Here is an 18,249-nt window from a genome sequence, read left to right on the forward strand (position 1 = left end):
TCTGCTCCCAGGCTGAAGTCAAGTCCCTCTTGCTCATTTCCATTTGGAGGCTGCAGACACATACCTGGGAAGTAAGGAAAGGGGAAGGAAGGCAGGAATAGAAATGAACAGCTGTATCCTGATGACAGGATGTTAGTCACCATCTCACCTCCCCACCCCATGAGCTCATTGAGTAACCCACACTCTTTTCTGGAGGGCAGCGCAGCAGCCACACATGGCGCGGGGACAGGGACTGACTATAGTGGGTAGACCAGGTGTGAATCCTCACTCCACCGCTCACTAGCTCTGTGGTACTGTACGAGATCTTCCACTTGTCCCAGCCCCTGTTTTCCCATCTTTGAAATGGTGTCACTTTCCTGCTTCCCCTGCAAGTTTACCATTAGGATACACTAAACCATAGCTGCGAAAACACACTGCCAAGTGTTAGGTCCCTACACAAGTGTGAGGCCTTTTTGCTTACTACCATTTGGCACATGCAAATCCTGGTGCTGTTGACACAATTGTCCTTTATAGCACTTGGCAATTTGAACTTCGCTGAGAAACAGGAGAGAGGTGGGAACATTTGTCTCTAACTTTAGTTTGAAAGCAAAGTTTAAAAGGTTTTTCATGAAACTTGCCACATGAGTCTGTCTCAGGTTTTGCATATCTCTTGTCCATACTGGCTCACTTTCCCCAAGTGCCTTCTCAGACTACCCTGACCCCTCTCTGACCTCTCCTCCCATGCCAACCTTCTTTCAAAACAAACTACTAGGTAAGCCAGCAGAATTTCTCTTTCTAATAATCCAAATGCCATTTCCAAGAGACTGGTACATCTTGACAAAAAGACCTTTCATTCTGCAGCCTATCTGGGGTCATAGTGCTGGTGTCATACCTTGAACTAGGGTGACGCCAGGCTCCCGGCAGTCTCCAAGGTCCGCACGCATCCTCTGGTGGCAGATTAGGCATTTCCCTGAATGGTCTTTCATTGTCACACTATTTTCCTGAAGGGTCTTGGAAAATCATTAGCGGCCACAAAATATTTTCCAAGCTCCAAGATTTTTCTTCTCGGTGACTTTTAAACCTCTCTGAGCCTCCCTGTTCCATCAGTGTCCACCCTTTGGGGCTCCAAGCATATTCGACTTAATTCGTTTTTATGCTTTAACTGTTTAAATAGTTAACAGTAGAACTTAGACTTCGAAAACCCAACCCCCACCACCCCCACCCCCGCCAATTGCCTATGTGTCTGAGGTTGTCAGATCAAGACGGAAAAATACCTCTAATTGTTTCCAGACAATATACGACGCTCTCACTCTGGGTGAAAATACGTATAACTTACATTTTCACAAAGGATCTCTGGGAGGCCTGTGGGAGATTCCTGCAAGCTGGGCTTTTTTTGTACATTCCAGTCCACTGGAAAATAAAACCCAGTTTTAAAACTGAACCAGGAGCTTTCACTTCCCCTAGATTATCCTAGATGAGTAGCTATAGCCGGTTTCATTTTTTTTTTCCCAAAAAACTACTTTCCTTTTCCGATCTTAATAGATTTTTATCTTGGGTTTGTATGCCAGAAAGTAAATACTTTGGTCCAGAGGAAGTGACAGATCTTCACTGAAACACAGCAGACAGGTATTCTGCACCCCATCCAGGTGTAACAAATACTCGACATCTCTAGGAATCACTCCCTCCTCAAGAATTTCATCTCTGGGCCTGAAATCCCATCACTGAGAGATTCATTCATTTGAGTATACAAGACTTTTTAGTTTTCAGAACTTGCCCATTTGAGTACAAATATAGTTATTGACAGTTAAGACCTTAGTTCGACTCTAACAAAATTTCCAAACGTGGTCAGAATGAGACTCTGGATTAGGAACTAGAGAAGGGAATCCTGGAGGAGGAAGAGAAGAAAGTAGAAAAACAGTGGACAAGCCTACATTATACTCAACACCCTGTGTGTTCCGGGCACTTTCTAAGATTTACATTATATAACCCGTGTTACGTTGTCATGAGGGAGGTATTATTGAGCCCATTTGAAGACAAGACTGGGAATCCAGAAAGCTGACTAAATTGCTCAGATCATACAGAGTACTTGCTTTACTTTAACCCTGGTGATTTTTCTATGCATTGATATTAAATATCTTTTCGGGAGGTTTTTTGGTAATGAATATTAAACTAATATTTATTTACCATATATTGAGGAAGTTATTATATATCGAATAATGTATGTTATTATATCATATTGAATACATGTTGCTTATAATGAAGAATGTTTTTCCGTTTTGCGACCTCACGGGTTCATTCACCATACTCCTGGGAACATCACCACAATTTAGGAACCAGCACCATGCTAGAGACCAGCTGTTGTTGAGAGCAGGACAGGGCCAAAAGCTGATGGGTGTGAGTGAACCCTCCTGGCAGTGTACACAGACTGGCCCCTTTGGAGCCTCCTAAGGGAGCTGGGGACTGGGGGCAGCAAGCAGCTCAGTGGACTAGGGAGATCAGCCACCACAACCTGGTATTCGTGGCTATCATCTTTGTTATTTTCTTTGGAACAGTTACTTGGTGGAAGAAGAGCCCGTTTGGTTTTGAGTTTAGACTGGAGTGGTGGTTCTCCAAATCTGATTCTGGTACCAGTGCTCATCCCTGATGACATTTTCACTGATCTGCCATGAAAACATGGTACGGTGTCCATTTATTCTGTCTTGGAGAAGATCTTTTTTTTCCCTGTAATTTTATCTCTTTTAAATTATGTGATTGTCCTTTTATATTTCGGAAAATAATGAAGTGAGCAAATGGAACTTGTCTTTTATTAAAACCCTTACTCACAAAAAATGGCAAGCTGCATGCATATCCCTGTGCATATGTGAAAGTCTTTCTCTATCATGCCCACACATGGTTGAAAAGAAGCACAGATAAGCAAATGCAGAATGTTAGATAGACCTGGTAGAGTCACATTATGGAATTAGGTACAGCAGTTTAAACAGAGTGAAATAGAGCTGCAGTGTTATGGAAAAATCACCAAGATTGAGAACAAAAAGAACCTAAATAAATGTAGAATAAATGTGCTGTATGATGCCATGTATATAAATAAATCATCAGAAATATATACTTTTATATAGACTTATGTATGTATGTAAATGTGTAGAGAAAATTCTGGAAGGAGGAATAGCAAACTGATAACAGTGATTTCCTCTTTCAAAGACACAGATTAGATGGAGGTCACCAGAGACTTTTTCTTTATCTAAATTGTTTGACATTTTTTAATAAGGTTAACATATTCAGCTACTACTCATGCAAATAAAAAATAAATGAAAAGTTTTAAAGTTCCAAATCTTATGTCAATCCCCTCTTACTATTATATCTGTCATACTTATCATTGTTTTTGTTATTTATATTTAATATTACCAGTCCAGGAAATTCAAAATCTGGGCATCACTGGGCTAGAGTAGCATCAAGACAAAGATTCACTGAACATGATAAAGGACATAAAAAAGTGATCTTTTTCTAAAAAAAGATTTTATTTATTTATTTGACAGAGAGACACAGCGAGAGAGGGAACACAGCAGGAAGAGTAGGAGAGGGAGAAGCAGACTCCCTGAGTCACTTAGCGACTGAGTCAACCCAGGTGCCCCAAAAGTGGCCTTTAGTAATTATCACCATAATAATCATGCATCTAAAAAGGCTAGTATAAAAATGAGTTCAATATTTTAAGTGAAATGACTTTTCATGCCCATGACTTTTATGCCCATTATTTACATGGATTAAATTTTAATTCTTTGAAATTCAGTGTTGCAATATTTCGTGTATAATAAGAGTTTGCAAACTTGTTTGTCACCACTGTCCCTCAGAGGTTCACCAGAGCACCTAAGGATATTAGCCCACATGCATTTGGGGAAGCCACATTTTGCATTTGGCACTGATTTGAACAGGATGTTTATGCTGCTCATTGCAGCACCACGTGTATTCAAGTTTGCAGGGAACACACGCTAGAGAATCTAGTATATACTTACTTAGTCTTCTTCCCTCACAATACACACAGCCCCTCTGACTTCTTAAGTAAAGCCTTGCCCTCAGTTCTGCCATAGCCTGAAAAGGATCCAAGTTCAGTTTTCAAGCATTTGTCTCTTACATCATCATCAGCCTTATACACTAGACTTGGAATCAACATCAAGGTAAACCTTGGGGAGAGATCAGATTTGTGGAACTGGAAACTTCAGGCAAGATGACAACAGTTCCTTGGACATTCAATCCAAAAACCCCAGGTTGTGGGAGAGGAGGGAGTGAGCTGGTGGATCAGTGCCAGAGACCATCCTGTCTCTGGAGATTTTCCAGGCCTTGATGCAACCAACAGCCATGGACTTTGGTAGAGGACAAACATCTCTGTTCTTGGTGTGCATCAATCACTGAATTTCACCAGACCTGGACCAGGATCCTGATTTCTTGCACAGATGGGACAGTCATTTCCCTTTCTTGCAGCCTTTGAATTACAGATGATTTGGAGGATCCTTTTGTTCCCTTGGACCTCAAACTCAGAACCCCCTGAACTCTGTTTTATTATCTTCTAGAAATCAATCAAATTTTTACCTTTTCCTTATTAACAGGCATAAAACAGATGTTAGATGGGTTTCTGATCCCATAGGGTCTATAGGAGATCAGCTCAAATCATGGCTTGTGCTATTTCAAGTTAGGTCTTTTTTATAGTAAGCATCCAAATACATATAAGGTGGACAAAAGACTGATATTACTAAGGCACACTATCTAAAGGCAGCAATTCCAAATCTTTAATTTTCTAAGTTGTGACAGCCAGTTAAAAACCAGTCTTCCAACTTTGTGCTAACTGTGGTGATATTTCTCTCTGTAGTAGTCAAAGGTTCAATAGAGTCAGATCATTACTTTCCTACATTAATGTCTTCCTACCTTTTGTATCTTAAACCATTACACTAAGGAGAGAGAGCCTGAAATATTTGATAAAGAAATAAGCAATCTCCAGGTAAATTTAAAATCATCCCAAAAACCTTGTATGTTCTTAGGGCACTTTATTAACTAAACGTAATAACTGATAGCAGTTATACAACCATAAGTGGACAGTATTTTGCATTGAGACTGTAACAAGTCTCAGTTGTGCTACTGAACTGCAGCTTGTTTAAAATAGAAGTAAAAGCTAGAAAAAGAAAAGGACCAGAGAATATGAATTTGGTTTTGGAATTCCACAAGTATATGAAGATAAAATCACAAATACAAAATTCATTTTTCAGCCATTGGATATTTTTGGTATATGGTCATCTGTGCTAGAAAAATGCCCTAAGTATAATGGTCTCAGTAAGTTGACTTCTTAGTACACATACCAATGGCCCTTGAACTTTGACCATTGAAAACTGAGCTCATGGGGGTCCTGGGTGGCTCAGTCAGTTAAGCATCTGCCTTCAGCTTGGGATCAAGCTGGATCAAACCCCGCATTGGACTCCCTGCTCAGTGGGGAGCCTGCTTCTCCCTTTCCCTCTGCCTGCTGCTGTCCCTGCTTGTACTCTCTCTTTCTGGAAAATGAATTCCTTTTTTTTTATTTTTTAAATTTTACTTATTTATTTGACAGAGATCACAAGTAGGCAGGGAGGCAGGCAGAGAGAGAGAGAGAGAGGAGGAAGCAGGCTCCCTGCTGAGCAGAGAGCCCAATGTGGGGCTCCATCCCAGGACCCTGGGATCATGACCTGAGCTGAAGGCAGAGGCTTTAACCCACTGAGCCACCCAGGCACCCCTATCAAATGAATTCTTTTAAAAAAAAATTGAACTCACTGCCAAAGAAGAGGAGAGGAGAGAAAAGAAAAGAGAGAACAGGCTCCATCGTTCCCCATGAGCATCATAAACAGAATGACTCTTAGTTCCCACTTCTGGGTCTTGGCACAATTCTGGGCCGTGGGGTTAGCCAAGAAGGAGATGTTGGGAGAACTTGAGCCAGTGAAGTAAGATGCCCACACAAGGTTGTGGTTGAACAGAGGTTATAAAGAAAAGCGAAGAGGTGTGAGAAGGGGTCATGCTCCTGCATAGAACTATTAGGAGTCCAGAATTTCTAAATTTAAACAGTGCCCTCAGGTCTTTCTGAAGACAACAAGATTGAACTTTATACTTAACTGTTTTTGTAACTTTTAAAGTTGTAGACATGTGGTATGTGGGTTTCTAGTCATACTTTTGCCTTAGACTGCACATACTTTAGGGGGCAGGCCTGCCACTGACCTCTTGATATATATAGCATTTAAAGCCTTTCACACATGATATCACCAAATCCTCCCAATTACCCCATTTCACAGAAAAAAAAAATGAAACCCCAGGGGTTCAATGACATATCCAAAATCATACAAACAGTATGTAGTGTTGGTTTATCTCTTGTAGGCAGGAGGAAATTTGGATGTGGGTTAAGTAAATCAAAATCACAACATCATCATCCTGGTAGCATATGGAACTTTGGTTAGTCATGCAGCTAGTGCAGTACAAGAGTCTGGGATGAGTCTCCTGCTTTGGGGATAACCTTGTAGTGAGTAGAGAAGAATGAGGGGGCATGCAGAAGAACCATGGCTATACAGGTGAAGGCTCAGGAACACTGAAGGAAATCAAACTCTGAATATCAAATCCATTGTTTAACATTAGTACGTCCTTGCTTTACTAATCTTCTGTCACTTTAACAGGTAGTTTAATGATTTCTTAGTCGATTATATTCAATATGTTTACATTAGATATAAAATCATCCCACAGGCCAGATACTAGGCTAAGACTCAAGGTAGCCCTATAACTACTTCTTGCCTGGAAAAGTACAGGTTACAGTACAGGGCCCCAAGCAAGTGCCCAATTACACCTTGGGGCAATTCCACCTTCCTCATTTCCAGAAACATTGGCGCACCTGGTGGGTTTAAGGTCATCAGAAGGAATTATGAAAGAGAGATTGATGCTCTTTCATTTGGGTCCAATGAGTTTGGCGACCTTAGAGAACTAAATTTAAAACAAAGATGGCTTATAGGGTACATGAAGGAATTATGTTGCTATTTAAAAATAAATCAATCAACCCTTTAGAGATAAGAGTTTTTCTTTAGAAACTTTGGAACAAAAATTGACCTTGCTGAGCCAAGAAATGTCATAGACTTTAAAAGATTTCTCAAGATCAATGATATATTTTTAAATCACTTTCCTTAAGCAAATCAGTCCTATCTTATAACATGGCAGAAGGAAACCTATAGAAGTCATTCCAAAAAGCACCATTGTGAGTCAGGGATGAGATCATATTGGAGAATCAAGCAAACTTTCATTTTGATCAAATTAAAGTTTGAGTGTCCAGAGCAAGGATCTGTGATGCCTGTGATGTCATTTCCAAGCCCCATAATGTCTCACCTATGTGCTCTTGTGTAGTGTTAAAATCCACTTCTAAGAAGCACGCACTTGAGACTAGATGATTTCAAGATGCTCATTGTGCTTTGCAGTTGATTGAAGTTGCTTAATACCAGAGACTTGAGCAAGTTTTCATTCAACTTTTCTTCCTTATATTAAATGACAGCTTTGTTTTTTTAGATTTCTTTCCTCTTTCCTTCTGTCCTCTCATTCCTCTGCTTTCTCATTTCTACTTTTGTTCTCTTTGGCTAGAGTACTCTCTTGTCTTCTCTCTGATTGACATTTCTAGCTCCCCATGGAATTAACAAACTCTTCTTACCCCTGTCCCTGGTTCCTCCCCATTTGGAGTTCAATGTCAAAAACTCCAAAATGTTAAAAACATTGGTAGCCAATGTTTGAAGATTTCTCTAGTCAGGATAACCCTTGTCGGGTACCTCCATTTTGTGTTTGGAAAATCCCAACCCTAACTGATTTCTCTCAGGCCATAGCTGATGAAGCTCAAACCCTAGATTTTTCTAAATCAGTGTCCACCCTTAAACGGAGTCAAAGCTCTTTCACTGAACTCCAAGAGGATTTATCATTTTATCATTTTATCATTTTATCATTTATCATTCTTTTTTATTACTATGATTGAGGTGTAATTGGCATAACATATTTTATTTCAGGTGTGCAGCATGATTCACTCTTTGTATGCCTTGCCAAATAGTCCTCACAATAGGTTAGTCACCATCTGTCACCATGCAAAGTTAACACAATATAATTGACTATATTCCCCATGCTTTGAATTATATCTCCATGACTTACTTTACTGTAAGTCTGTACTTCTAGATCCCCTTCACCCATTCCACCCCCTCCCAGAACCCCCCCCCCTTTTCAATACATTTTCTCTATACCTATGAGTCTAGGTTTTGCTTTGTTCTGTTTGTTTTGGTTTTTAGATTCTAAATGTATGTGAAATCACCTGGTATTTGCCTTTCTCTGTCTGACTTATTTCATTCAGCATGATACCCTAAAGGTCCATCCATGTTATTGCAAATGGCAAGATTTCATTTTTTTTATGGCTGAATAATATCCCGTCATGTATATATACCACATCTTTCCACATCTTCTTTGGCCATTCATCCACTGATAGACACTCAAGTTGTTTTCATATCTTGGTTATTGTAAATAATGAGGCAGTAAACATAGGGGTGCACCTATCTTTTTAAATTAGTATTTTTATTTTTTTAAAGTATTTTATTTATTTATTTGACAGAGAGAGAGAGAGATCACAAGTAGGCAGAGAGGCAGGCAGAGAGAGGGGGAGAAGCAGGCTCCCCACTGAGCAGAGAGCCCGATTTGGGGCTCGATCCCAGGACCCTGAGACCATAACCTGAGCTGAAGGCAGAGACTTAACCACTAAGCCACCCAGGCTCCCAGCGCCCCCTAAATTAGTATTTTTATTTTCCTCAGGTAGATAACCCAGCAGTGGAATTGCTGAATCATGTGGTAGTTTTATCTTTAATTTTTTGAGGAACTCCTATACTGTCTTGCATAATGACCATACCAGTTTACATTGCCAACAACAGTGTCCAAGGGTTCCCCTTTCTCCAAATCCTTTCCAACACTTGATATTTTTTGTCTTTTTGATAGCAGACATTCTGACAGGTAAAAGGTGATATCTCATGGTTTCGATTTGCATTTCCCTGATCATTAGTGATATTGAGCATCTTTTCATGTGCCTGTTGGCCACCTATATGACTTCTTTGGAAAAACATCCATTCAGATACTCTGCCCATTTTTAAAATGGACTGTTTCTTTCTTTGTTTTGTTATTCTGTTATATGACTTCTTTTTATGTATTTTAGATATCAACCCCATATGACATACATGATTTACAAATATCTTCTTCCATTTCACACATTGCCTTTTTGTTTTGTTGACAGCTTCCTTCGTTCTGCTTGGTGTTGTCCAGTTTTCTTATTTTTGCTTTGTTTCCCTTTTTTGGAGTCAGATCCAAGAAAAAATTGCAAAGACTCATGTCAAAGAGTTTATTGCCTATGTTTTTGTGTTGAGGTTAGGGCAGGTTAAGGAATTTTGTGGTTTCAGGTATTATATCTAAGTCTTAGTCCATCTTGAGTTAAGTTTTGTGTGTGATATGAGATAGTGTTTAGTTACATTTTTTTGCATGTAGTTATCCAGTTCTCCCAATACCATTTATTGGATAGACTGTCCTTTCCCTACTTAATATTCTTGCCTCCTTTGGTATAAATTAGTTAACTATATTTGTGTGGGTTTCTTCCTGGGCTCTTTAATCTTTTCCTTTAATCTAAATATCTGCTTTTATGCCCATATCATACTGTTTTGATTACTATAGCTTTGTGATACTGTTTGAGATAAGGAAAAATACTTTCAGCTTTGTTCTGTCTCAGGATTGTTTTGGCCATTCAGAATCTTTTGTGGTTTCATATGACTGTTTGAATTATTTGTTCTAGTTCTGTGAAAAATGCCATTGGAATTTTGATTGGGATTGCATTGAATCTGTAGATTTGGGTAGTATGGGCATTTTAACAATATTAGTTTTTCCAATCTATGAGCATGAAATATCTTTCCATTTATTTGTGTCTTTTTAAATTTCTTTCATCAGTGTTTCACGGATTTCAGTGTACTGGTTTTTCACCTCCTTGATTAAAATTATGTCTGGATACTTTGTTCTTTTTTCATGTGAGTGTAAATGGGATTATTTTCTTGATTTCTCTTTCTGATAGCTCATTATTAGTGTATAGAAAGACACAATTTTTGCATATTAATTTTGTATCATGTAACTTTGCTGAATCTTTTTATTAGTTCTAACAGTTATTGTGTGGTCTTCAGGATTTTCTACATATAGTGTCATGTTGTATACAAATAGTAATAGTTTTATTTTTTTCTTTCCAGTTTGATGCATTTTATTTCTTTTTCTTGCCTAATTGCTGTGGCTAGGATTTTCAATATTGTTTTTTTTTTTTTTTTAAAGTGGTGAAATGGGCATTCTTGTCTCATTCCTGATCTTGTGAAAAAGCTTTCAGCTTTTCACTGTTGGATGTGATATTAGCTACAGGTTTGTCATACATGGCTTTTATTATGTTGAGGCACATTCCCTCCATACTCACTGTGTTGAGAATTTTTACCATAAATGGATATTAAATTTTGTCAAATGCTTTTTCTGCATCTGTTGAGATGATGATATGATTTTTACCTTTCATTTTGTTAGTATAGTGTATTACATTGGTTTGCAGATGTTGAACCACCCTTGCAACCCTAGAATAAATCTCACTTGTTCATAGTGTATGATCCTTTTAATGTATTGTTGAATTCAATTTGCTAATATTTTGTTGATGATTTTTGCATCTATGCTCTTTGGGGATATTGACTTATAACTGTGTGTGGGGGGGTGTCCTTGTATGGGTTTTGGCATCAGGGTAATAAATTAATAAATGCTGGCTCCATAAAAAGAGTTTGGAAGCTTTCCCTCCTCTTCAGTTTTTTTGGAAAAGTTTGAAAAGGATACGTATTAAACCTTTGAATGCTTATAGCATTCACCAGTGAAGCTATCTGGTCCTGACCTTTTCTTTGTTGGGAAGTTTGGGATTACCAGTTCCTGCTCCTTATCAGTAATCATTCTATTCAGAATTTCTATTTCTTCATATTAAGTATTGGAAGATTATAAATTTCTAGAAATTTATCCATTTCTTCTAGGGTGTTTAATTTGTTGCTGTATAATTGTCCATAGTAGTCTTTTATGATTTTTTGTATTTCTGTGGTATCCATTTTAACTTCTCTTCCTTCATTTATGATTTTAGTTCTTTGCATCCTTTTTTCCCCCTGATGAGTAACTAAAGGTTTGTCAGATTCGTTTGCCTTTTAAAAGAATAGCTCTTAGTTTCTTTTATTTTTTCTATTGTCCATTTAGTTTCTATTTCATTGATTTCTGCTCTGATCTTTATCATTTCCTTCCTTCAAAAACTTTAGACTTGTTCTTTTTCTAGGTCCTTTAGGTGTAAAGTTAAAGTGCTTATTTGAGAAGTCTCTTGTTTCTTGAAGAAAGCCTTCATTGATATGTACTTCCCTTTTAGAACTCCTTTTGCTGCATTCTATAGATTTTGGTGTGTTGTATTTCTGTTTTTATTTGTCTCTAGCTATTATTCATTTCTCCTTTGATTTCTTCTATGAACCAGTAATTGTTCAGTAACAAGTTGTTTAATCTCCACATAGTTGTAGTTTTTCCATTCTTGCAGTTCATTAGTTTATATTTTGTGGTTGGAAAAGATGTTTGATATGATTTCAGTCTTTTTAAATTTATCAAGACTTGTTCTGTGGCCTAATGTGAGCCTGGAGAATGTTCTATGTACACTTGAGAAAACTGTATTCTGCTGTTTCAGGTAGAATGTTCTATGTATATCTACTAATATGTTGTTTAATACCAATGTTTTCTCATTGATTTTCTGTCTAAATGATCTATTCATTGATATAAGTAGAGTTTTAAAATCCCTTACTCTTATTATATTGCTGTCAGTTTCTCCCTTCAGGTCTGTTAGTATTTGCTTTATATATTTCAGTGCTTCTGTATTGGGTGTATATATATTTAGAAATGTTATCTTCATGCCAGATTGACCCCTTTATCATTATGTAGTGACTTCTCTGTCTCTTATTAATCTTTGTTTTAAAGTATTTTTTTATCTGATGTGAGTATAGCTACACCAGCATTCTTTTTAGTTCTATTTGCATGGAATGTCTTTCTTCATTCATTCACTTCAGTCTGTGCATGTCCTTATTTCTGAAGTAAGTGTCTTGTTGGCAGTATATAGATGTGTCTTATTTTTTATGTATTCAGCTGCTCTACATATTTTGATAGGAGAATTTAGTCTATTTATATTTAAAGTAGCTATTGACGGATATGTACTTATTGCCATTTTGTTAATTGTTTTCTGGATGGTTTTGTAGTTCCTCTATTCCTTCCTTCTTCTCTTTCTTCACTTGTGGTTTGATGACTTTCTTTTGTCATTTAGTGTTACATTTGGATTCCTTTCTTTTTTTCTTTTGTGTATTTACTGTGAGTTTTTACTTTATGGTTAGTATGAGGTTCACATATCTCATCCTATGTATATAAGTCTATTTTAAATTGATAACCTAACACATTCCAAACTCTATATGTTTATTCTCCCCCAACACACATTTTATGTTTTTGTTGTCACTTAAAAAAAAAAAAGATTTTATTTATTTATTTGACAGAGAGAGAGAGAGAGACAAAGAGAGCATAAGCAGTGGGAGCAGAAGGCAAAAGGAGAGGGAGAAGCAGGCTACCCACAGAGCAGGGAACCTGATGTGGGACTCAATCCCAGGACCCTGGGATCGTGACCTGAGCCAAAGGCAGACACTTAACCAACTGAGACACCCAGGCATCTTGTCACTTTTTATATCTTTTTATTTTATGTATCCCTTAACTAATTGTTGTAGCTTTAGATAATATTTATTTTCATCTTTTAACTTTCTTGGTAGCTTTATAAGTGACTAACTCACTACTTTGCTATGTATTTACCTCTTCTAGTGATATTTTTTTATTTTCATGTGTTTTCTTTTTTTTTTTTTTTTTTAAGATTTTATTTATTTATTTGCCAGAGAGCAAGAGAGGGAATAACAGGGGAGAAGGTCAGAGGGAGAAGCAGATGCCTAATGGAGCTGGGAACCTGATGCAGGACTCGATCCCGGAACTCCAGGATCATGACCTGAGCCAAAGGCAGTTGCCCAACCAACTGAGCCACCCAGGTGCCTCTGTTTTCATATGTTTTCTTGTTAGTTAGTGCTGTTTCTTTTCAGCTTAAAGAAGACCCTTTAATATTTCTTATAAAGCCAGTTTAATGGTGGTGACCTTTTTTAGCTTTTGATTATCTGAAAAACTCTATATCTCTCCATCAAATCTGAATGAAAATCTGCTGGTTCAAGTATTGTTTTTGGAAATTTTTTCTTTTCAGCACTTTGAATATGTCATGCCACTCCCTTCTGGCTTGAAAATGTTCTAATGAGAAATCTGCTGTTAGCTTTATGGGATTTCCTTTATATGTAACAAGTTGTTTTTCTCTTACTACTTTTGAGATTCTCTATCTTTGATTGTTACATTTTAATGATAATGTTTCTTGGTGTGATTTCCTTTGGATTCATCTTCTTTGGGACTTTCTTGGCTTCCTGGACCTGGATGTCTCTTTCCTTCCCTAGGTTAGGGAAATTTTCAGCTATTATTTCTTTAAATAAATTGTCTGCTTTTTTTTCTGTCTCTTCTTTCAGCACCCATATAATGTGAATGTTATTCTACTTGATATCGTCCCAGAGGTCTCTTAAATTATCCTTATTTTTTTCTTTTTCTTTTGCTGCTGGGGGTGAGTTCCACTGCTTTTTCTTCCAACTTGCTAATCTTTTTTTTTTTTTTAGCAAGTTGCTTTATCCAGTCTGCTGTTGAAATCCTCTAGTCTGTTTTTCAGTTCAGTTATTGTATTCTTCAGCTCTGTGACTTCTGTTTGTTACTTATATCTTCTGTCTGTTGAAGTACTTATTCATTTCTCCCAAGTTCAGTGAGCATTTTTGTTACCATTACTTTGAATTCTTTATCAAATAGATAACTTATTTCCATATCATTGAGGCTTTTTTCTGAGGTTTCATCCTGTTCTTTATTTGGAAAATATTTCTCCATTTCTTCATTTTGCTTGACTCTTTGTTCATTTCTGTGCAGTAGGTGAAATAGCTATACCTCTCCCTGTCTTGAAGGAATGGCCTTGTGTAGGTGATGATTTCATGTTCAACTTTCTAGCTCTTGATTGTTTCTTAAACCTTTGTGATTGTCCAAGCTATCTGATCTATTATTGATATGCTCCTGTTGTTGAGAGAGTACCAAGACCTGTCAGTGACCCAAAGGGAAGAATCTCAGCACCTTTACTTTCAAGCTGATTAGAAGCCAGACTCTCTACAGCTTTTTTTTTTTATGCAAAGTTATGCAAATATTTGCAGTCCACTGAGGCTGCAATTGCAATCTTTGCTGGCCTCCAGACCAGGAGATCTGAAGGTAATCTATGAAAAACAGTTACAAAGATCAGGACTCCAAATGAATGCATAAGCTTTTTCCTGGGAATTCTTACTGAGCTTGCTTACCTTCCTTGGGAGTACCTCCCTAGCCTCTAGATCTGTGGGAAGCCTGTAACCCCTCCCTTAGGCTAAAGCTCCAGGCTAAATAATGGATCTTTTGATGGGAAAATTGGGGTTGTGTTTGGAAGAAATGATGCTGAGTACCTTGAGTACTTCCCTTGATGCTTAGGATTATGAGCCTCAAACAAGGATTTAAAAACTGTGGCAAAGCCTGGTAAGAAAAGAAGTGGTCCTAGAAGGAAAACAGCTTTCCCAAATGCAGAGCTGAATTCAAGATTTTAAGTCCCATTCTGGGACACAGAGTTGGGAAGGAAGACCAGGAGAGGACCACTGGCCCAGCCTCTGAGGAAATGCAACAAAAAAAAGTAAATCAATCACATACCTAACACTCCAAAACTGTAATTGTTAACAAAGAAGAGCAAACACTTCCTGGTAGCCTACTATATGCTGTGCTGAGTGATTATCATCTCATTTAGTCCTCATATTTATTAGCCCCAAGTTTCTAGGCATGGAAATTGAGGCTTAATTGTTAATTTGCATAGAGTAATAGTTAGGAGTTGGTGGAAGTAGGATTTGAACCCATCCCATTCATTCTGACTCCAAAGTCAATCTAGTAATCACTAATGTTACTATCTTAAGATGTTTGAAACAGGTGCTATGTGTAGAGTCTTATCCTCTGAGAGGGGGAGAAATGACAGTTCTTAGTGGAGCAGCTGGAGCCTAGGCAGGGAGGAATCTGCAGCCTCCACAGGGACTGGCTAGAGCAAAACAGAGCAGATGGGGAACCAGAGCAGGGCCTGAGGCAGCAGTAGTTCAGGGTGTCTGGGGGAAGAGTTATAATGGTGGTGTTCCCAGCAGCAGCTGAGTCACCCAGGGAAAGAGGCTACACATGGCCCCACACAAGAGAAGAGTAGGAACTAGCTGCCTTAGGGTGGCTAATGGCATATTTGAGAGCTTTAATAACTAAACTAGATAGGGATAGGACTCAAATGTCTTTATTCCTCATCTCAGAGTGTTGACTGTGTATATACTTATCTTTTCAGCTTCACCATTTGTATACTCAGTGAGGGCATAAGCAAGCTGGATTTTATACATCTTTAGCACCTCATAATGAAAACACCCATCAAATTATTTACTTAGAAATTGTACATTCACCCATATTTTGGAAATAGCTCAGTTCTGTACACTCATTATTTCTGCCTGCTAGGAACCGGTGTTTCAGAACAAAAGTAAGCAACCCGTTGAGAAAACTCCATTGAAGTATTATTCCAGGTGTGTATATGTGTATCTAAGGAGAGAAACATCCATTTATTGTGCATCTACTATGAGCCAGGCATGATGCCAGACACATTACAAATGTTCTTTCATTTAATTCTTAAGTGGCTGGATAAAGTAGTGGAAATTATTAATATACATTTTGTACAGATGCAAAAACTTAGAGACCCAAACTCACAGAGTTAATGAATCATGTAAGCCCAGGTCATTCTAGCTCCAAAATCCACTCCCCCTTTAACTACCCCCCCACCCCCATTTCACTGAGAAATTTGCCTAGTAGAGAACAGGTCTTTATAAGATAAAATTTCCCTACTCTTCTAAGTCCCTGTGGCCACTGGCTTTGGACCTCCTTGAGTGGCTTTCCAAGTTCTGTCATTCCTACCCTGATGCCAAGGCTGTCAGTGAGGCAGGGAGAAAACAAATATTGGGTAACATGAACTGGTCCAGATATACACATTGTGGATGAAATAGGCATCAATGGCTCAGTTCCCCCTTTTTTATATCAGAATAACTAATACTCTTAGAATATGTTTTAACATTAACTGCCCTGCTGAACAAGTCAGTAGATTTCCAAGGCACCTTCAACAGTTTGCTCCCCTTTCCATAAAGTGTTTGAGACTCTCCACACAGTTCCTTCCATCCTGTTTTATTCCAAAGAGGGCTCCAAGCCATCTTCAGAGCCCAGCCCCATGTCATGTTATAGGATATTCTCAACATTCACAGAGGAGGAGAGTGGAACTTTCTGTCCATAAAATTAAATCATGGAAATAGAGCTTTCTCTGGAGCCCCTCAGCCTTTACCCCAAGTGCTAGAGTAAGAAAAAAAAATGGGGGCAATAAATAAACCAAAAGAAGAAAAAAAGAAAGAGCTCTCTTCCTGTCATTCAGGAAAACACTGAGGAAACATTAAACCGACTTTACTCAGCCTCTGCTTCTAACATCTTCACCAAAGAACTTTAGTCAGGGAGCCTAATGGAACTCTGGCTTTACAGCCAGCTGTGTTGAAGACAGTGATAGTCTACTTAGTGAACCCAAGGCGAGATACTGCCAAATATACTTTCCGTATGTGAGAAGGGAGAAGATGAGCAGTCCCCAGTAAAGAAGAGCTTCAGGAGGTCACCCAAGCCAGCTCTCTGCTTCTAAGAAGCAAAGGCCCACGCACCGTCTCTCCCTCCTTAACCCCTTCAGTACCAGGGTAGCTCGGATTCCCAGCCATGACATGTCTGGAGCTCCAGTAGCCACACCAGGGACTTCTGTATGGAGAGATAGCCATTGTTAGCCGCTGAGTGTTCCTTGCCTTTTTCTTCCCTGGGCCTCCTCAAGGTGGTTCCAAATATCCTGGCTTTACAGTGCTCACCTCCTTCAGCCCTCTGAGGTCAGTGCTGCCTTTTGAGGGGACACTCTTGGGCTTCCAGATAGAGATTCAGGTAAAAATGAGCAGGAGAAAAGGACCACAGAAATGTAAGGGCAGTGTAAGTGAAGGGCTGGAGTGCTTTAGAAACCAGCTGTAGCTTGCGGGAGCAATGGATGGGGGAAGAAAAGGGGAGAATGTGAGAAGTGTTAGGGCCACTGTATTCCGTTCACACAGGACATTTGAGAAGTGCAAGTAGAGGACTTGATTTATTTTGAAATTACTTCTGATTGCATGGACTGTGTTCTCTCAGCCGTAACACTTCTCCAAGACCAAACCTCATGGGGCGTGACTTCATAAGCATTACGTTGGTGTTTCCAAAATTAGGTCTTGTGAGGAGGGGCTCTGGAGGTGGGGGGAGGGGGATGTTGGCAAGGAGCACACAGAGTGAGCAAGGCTCATGCCTCAGTTATCACCAAAACACCAAATAGCTGTTTGGCCTTTCAGTGATTTCAGGGCAATGCAACACATTTCATTTCTTTTTCTTTGAGGACCAGTGAAGAGGTCATGGGAATCTTTGTGGTAGGGAAAGAAGAGAAGAGAATTAGAGGGAACAGAAAAGGTGTGCTTTGTTAAGTCTATGTGGATACAGTGTGTATTTCTTAATACTCAGACTCTCAGCTTCTAGAACTGAGAGGGTCTTAAAAAGCCCGCCATCCTGACTTGAAGCACTGCAATCACCAGGTAACAAACAGGCCAGTGGTCGGAGCAGCACGCTGCTGACGCTGTGTAAAAACTGGGACCTGGGGCCTGCCGCCGACACAGTGACAATGCTCCTGTCACATGGGTGAGCTTTACACAGTACTGGTGCTAGCATCTCCCCAGAGAGATCCTGATCTCTCTGAGATCCTAACCAGTCTGGCTTGCAGCCTGGGCATCAGGACTGTAGAACGGTCTGGGGGGCTCTCAAGCCAGACAGGAGAACATGGACCAAATGTTGAAGCCCATTCCTGTGTACTTTCTATGAGGGATGCTATAAACGGGGTGGTTGTGTCCTCTCCACCCAATTTCTTATGTTGAAACCCCACCCCCCAATGTGACAGTATTTGGAGGTGGGGTTTGGGGA

The 18,249-nt window shown here is 39.0% G+C and overlaps 1 pseudogene; it reads right to left on the reverse strand.

Moving 5' to 3' along the window:
* The window catches only part of LOC101687468, a 79,618-nt pseudogene extending 61,618 nt beyond the window's left edge, over positions 1-18,000 (reverse strand).
* Positions 18,001-18,249: the final 249 nt, after the last annotated feature.

The sequence above is a fragment of the Mustela putorius genome, unplaced genomic scaffold (assembly GCF_011764305.1).
Source record: "Mustela putorius furo isolate JIRA1106 unplaced genomic scaffold, ASM1176430v1.1 tig00000224_pilon_pilon_pilon, whole genome shotgun sequence".
Taxonomy (NCBI): Eukaryota; Metazoa; Chordata; class Mammalia; order Carnivora; family Mustelidae; genus Mustela; species Mustela putorius.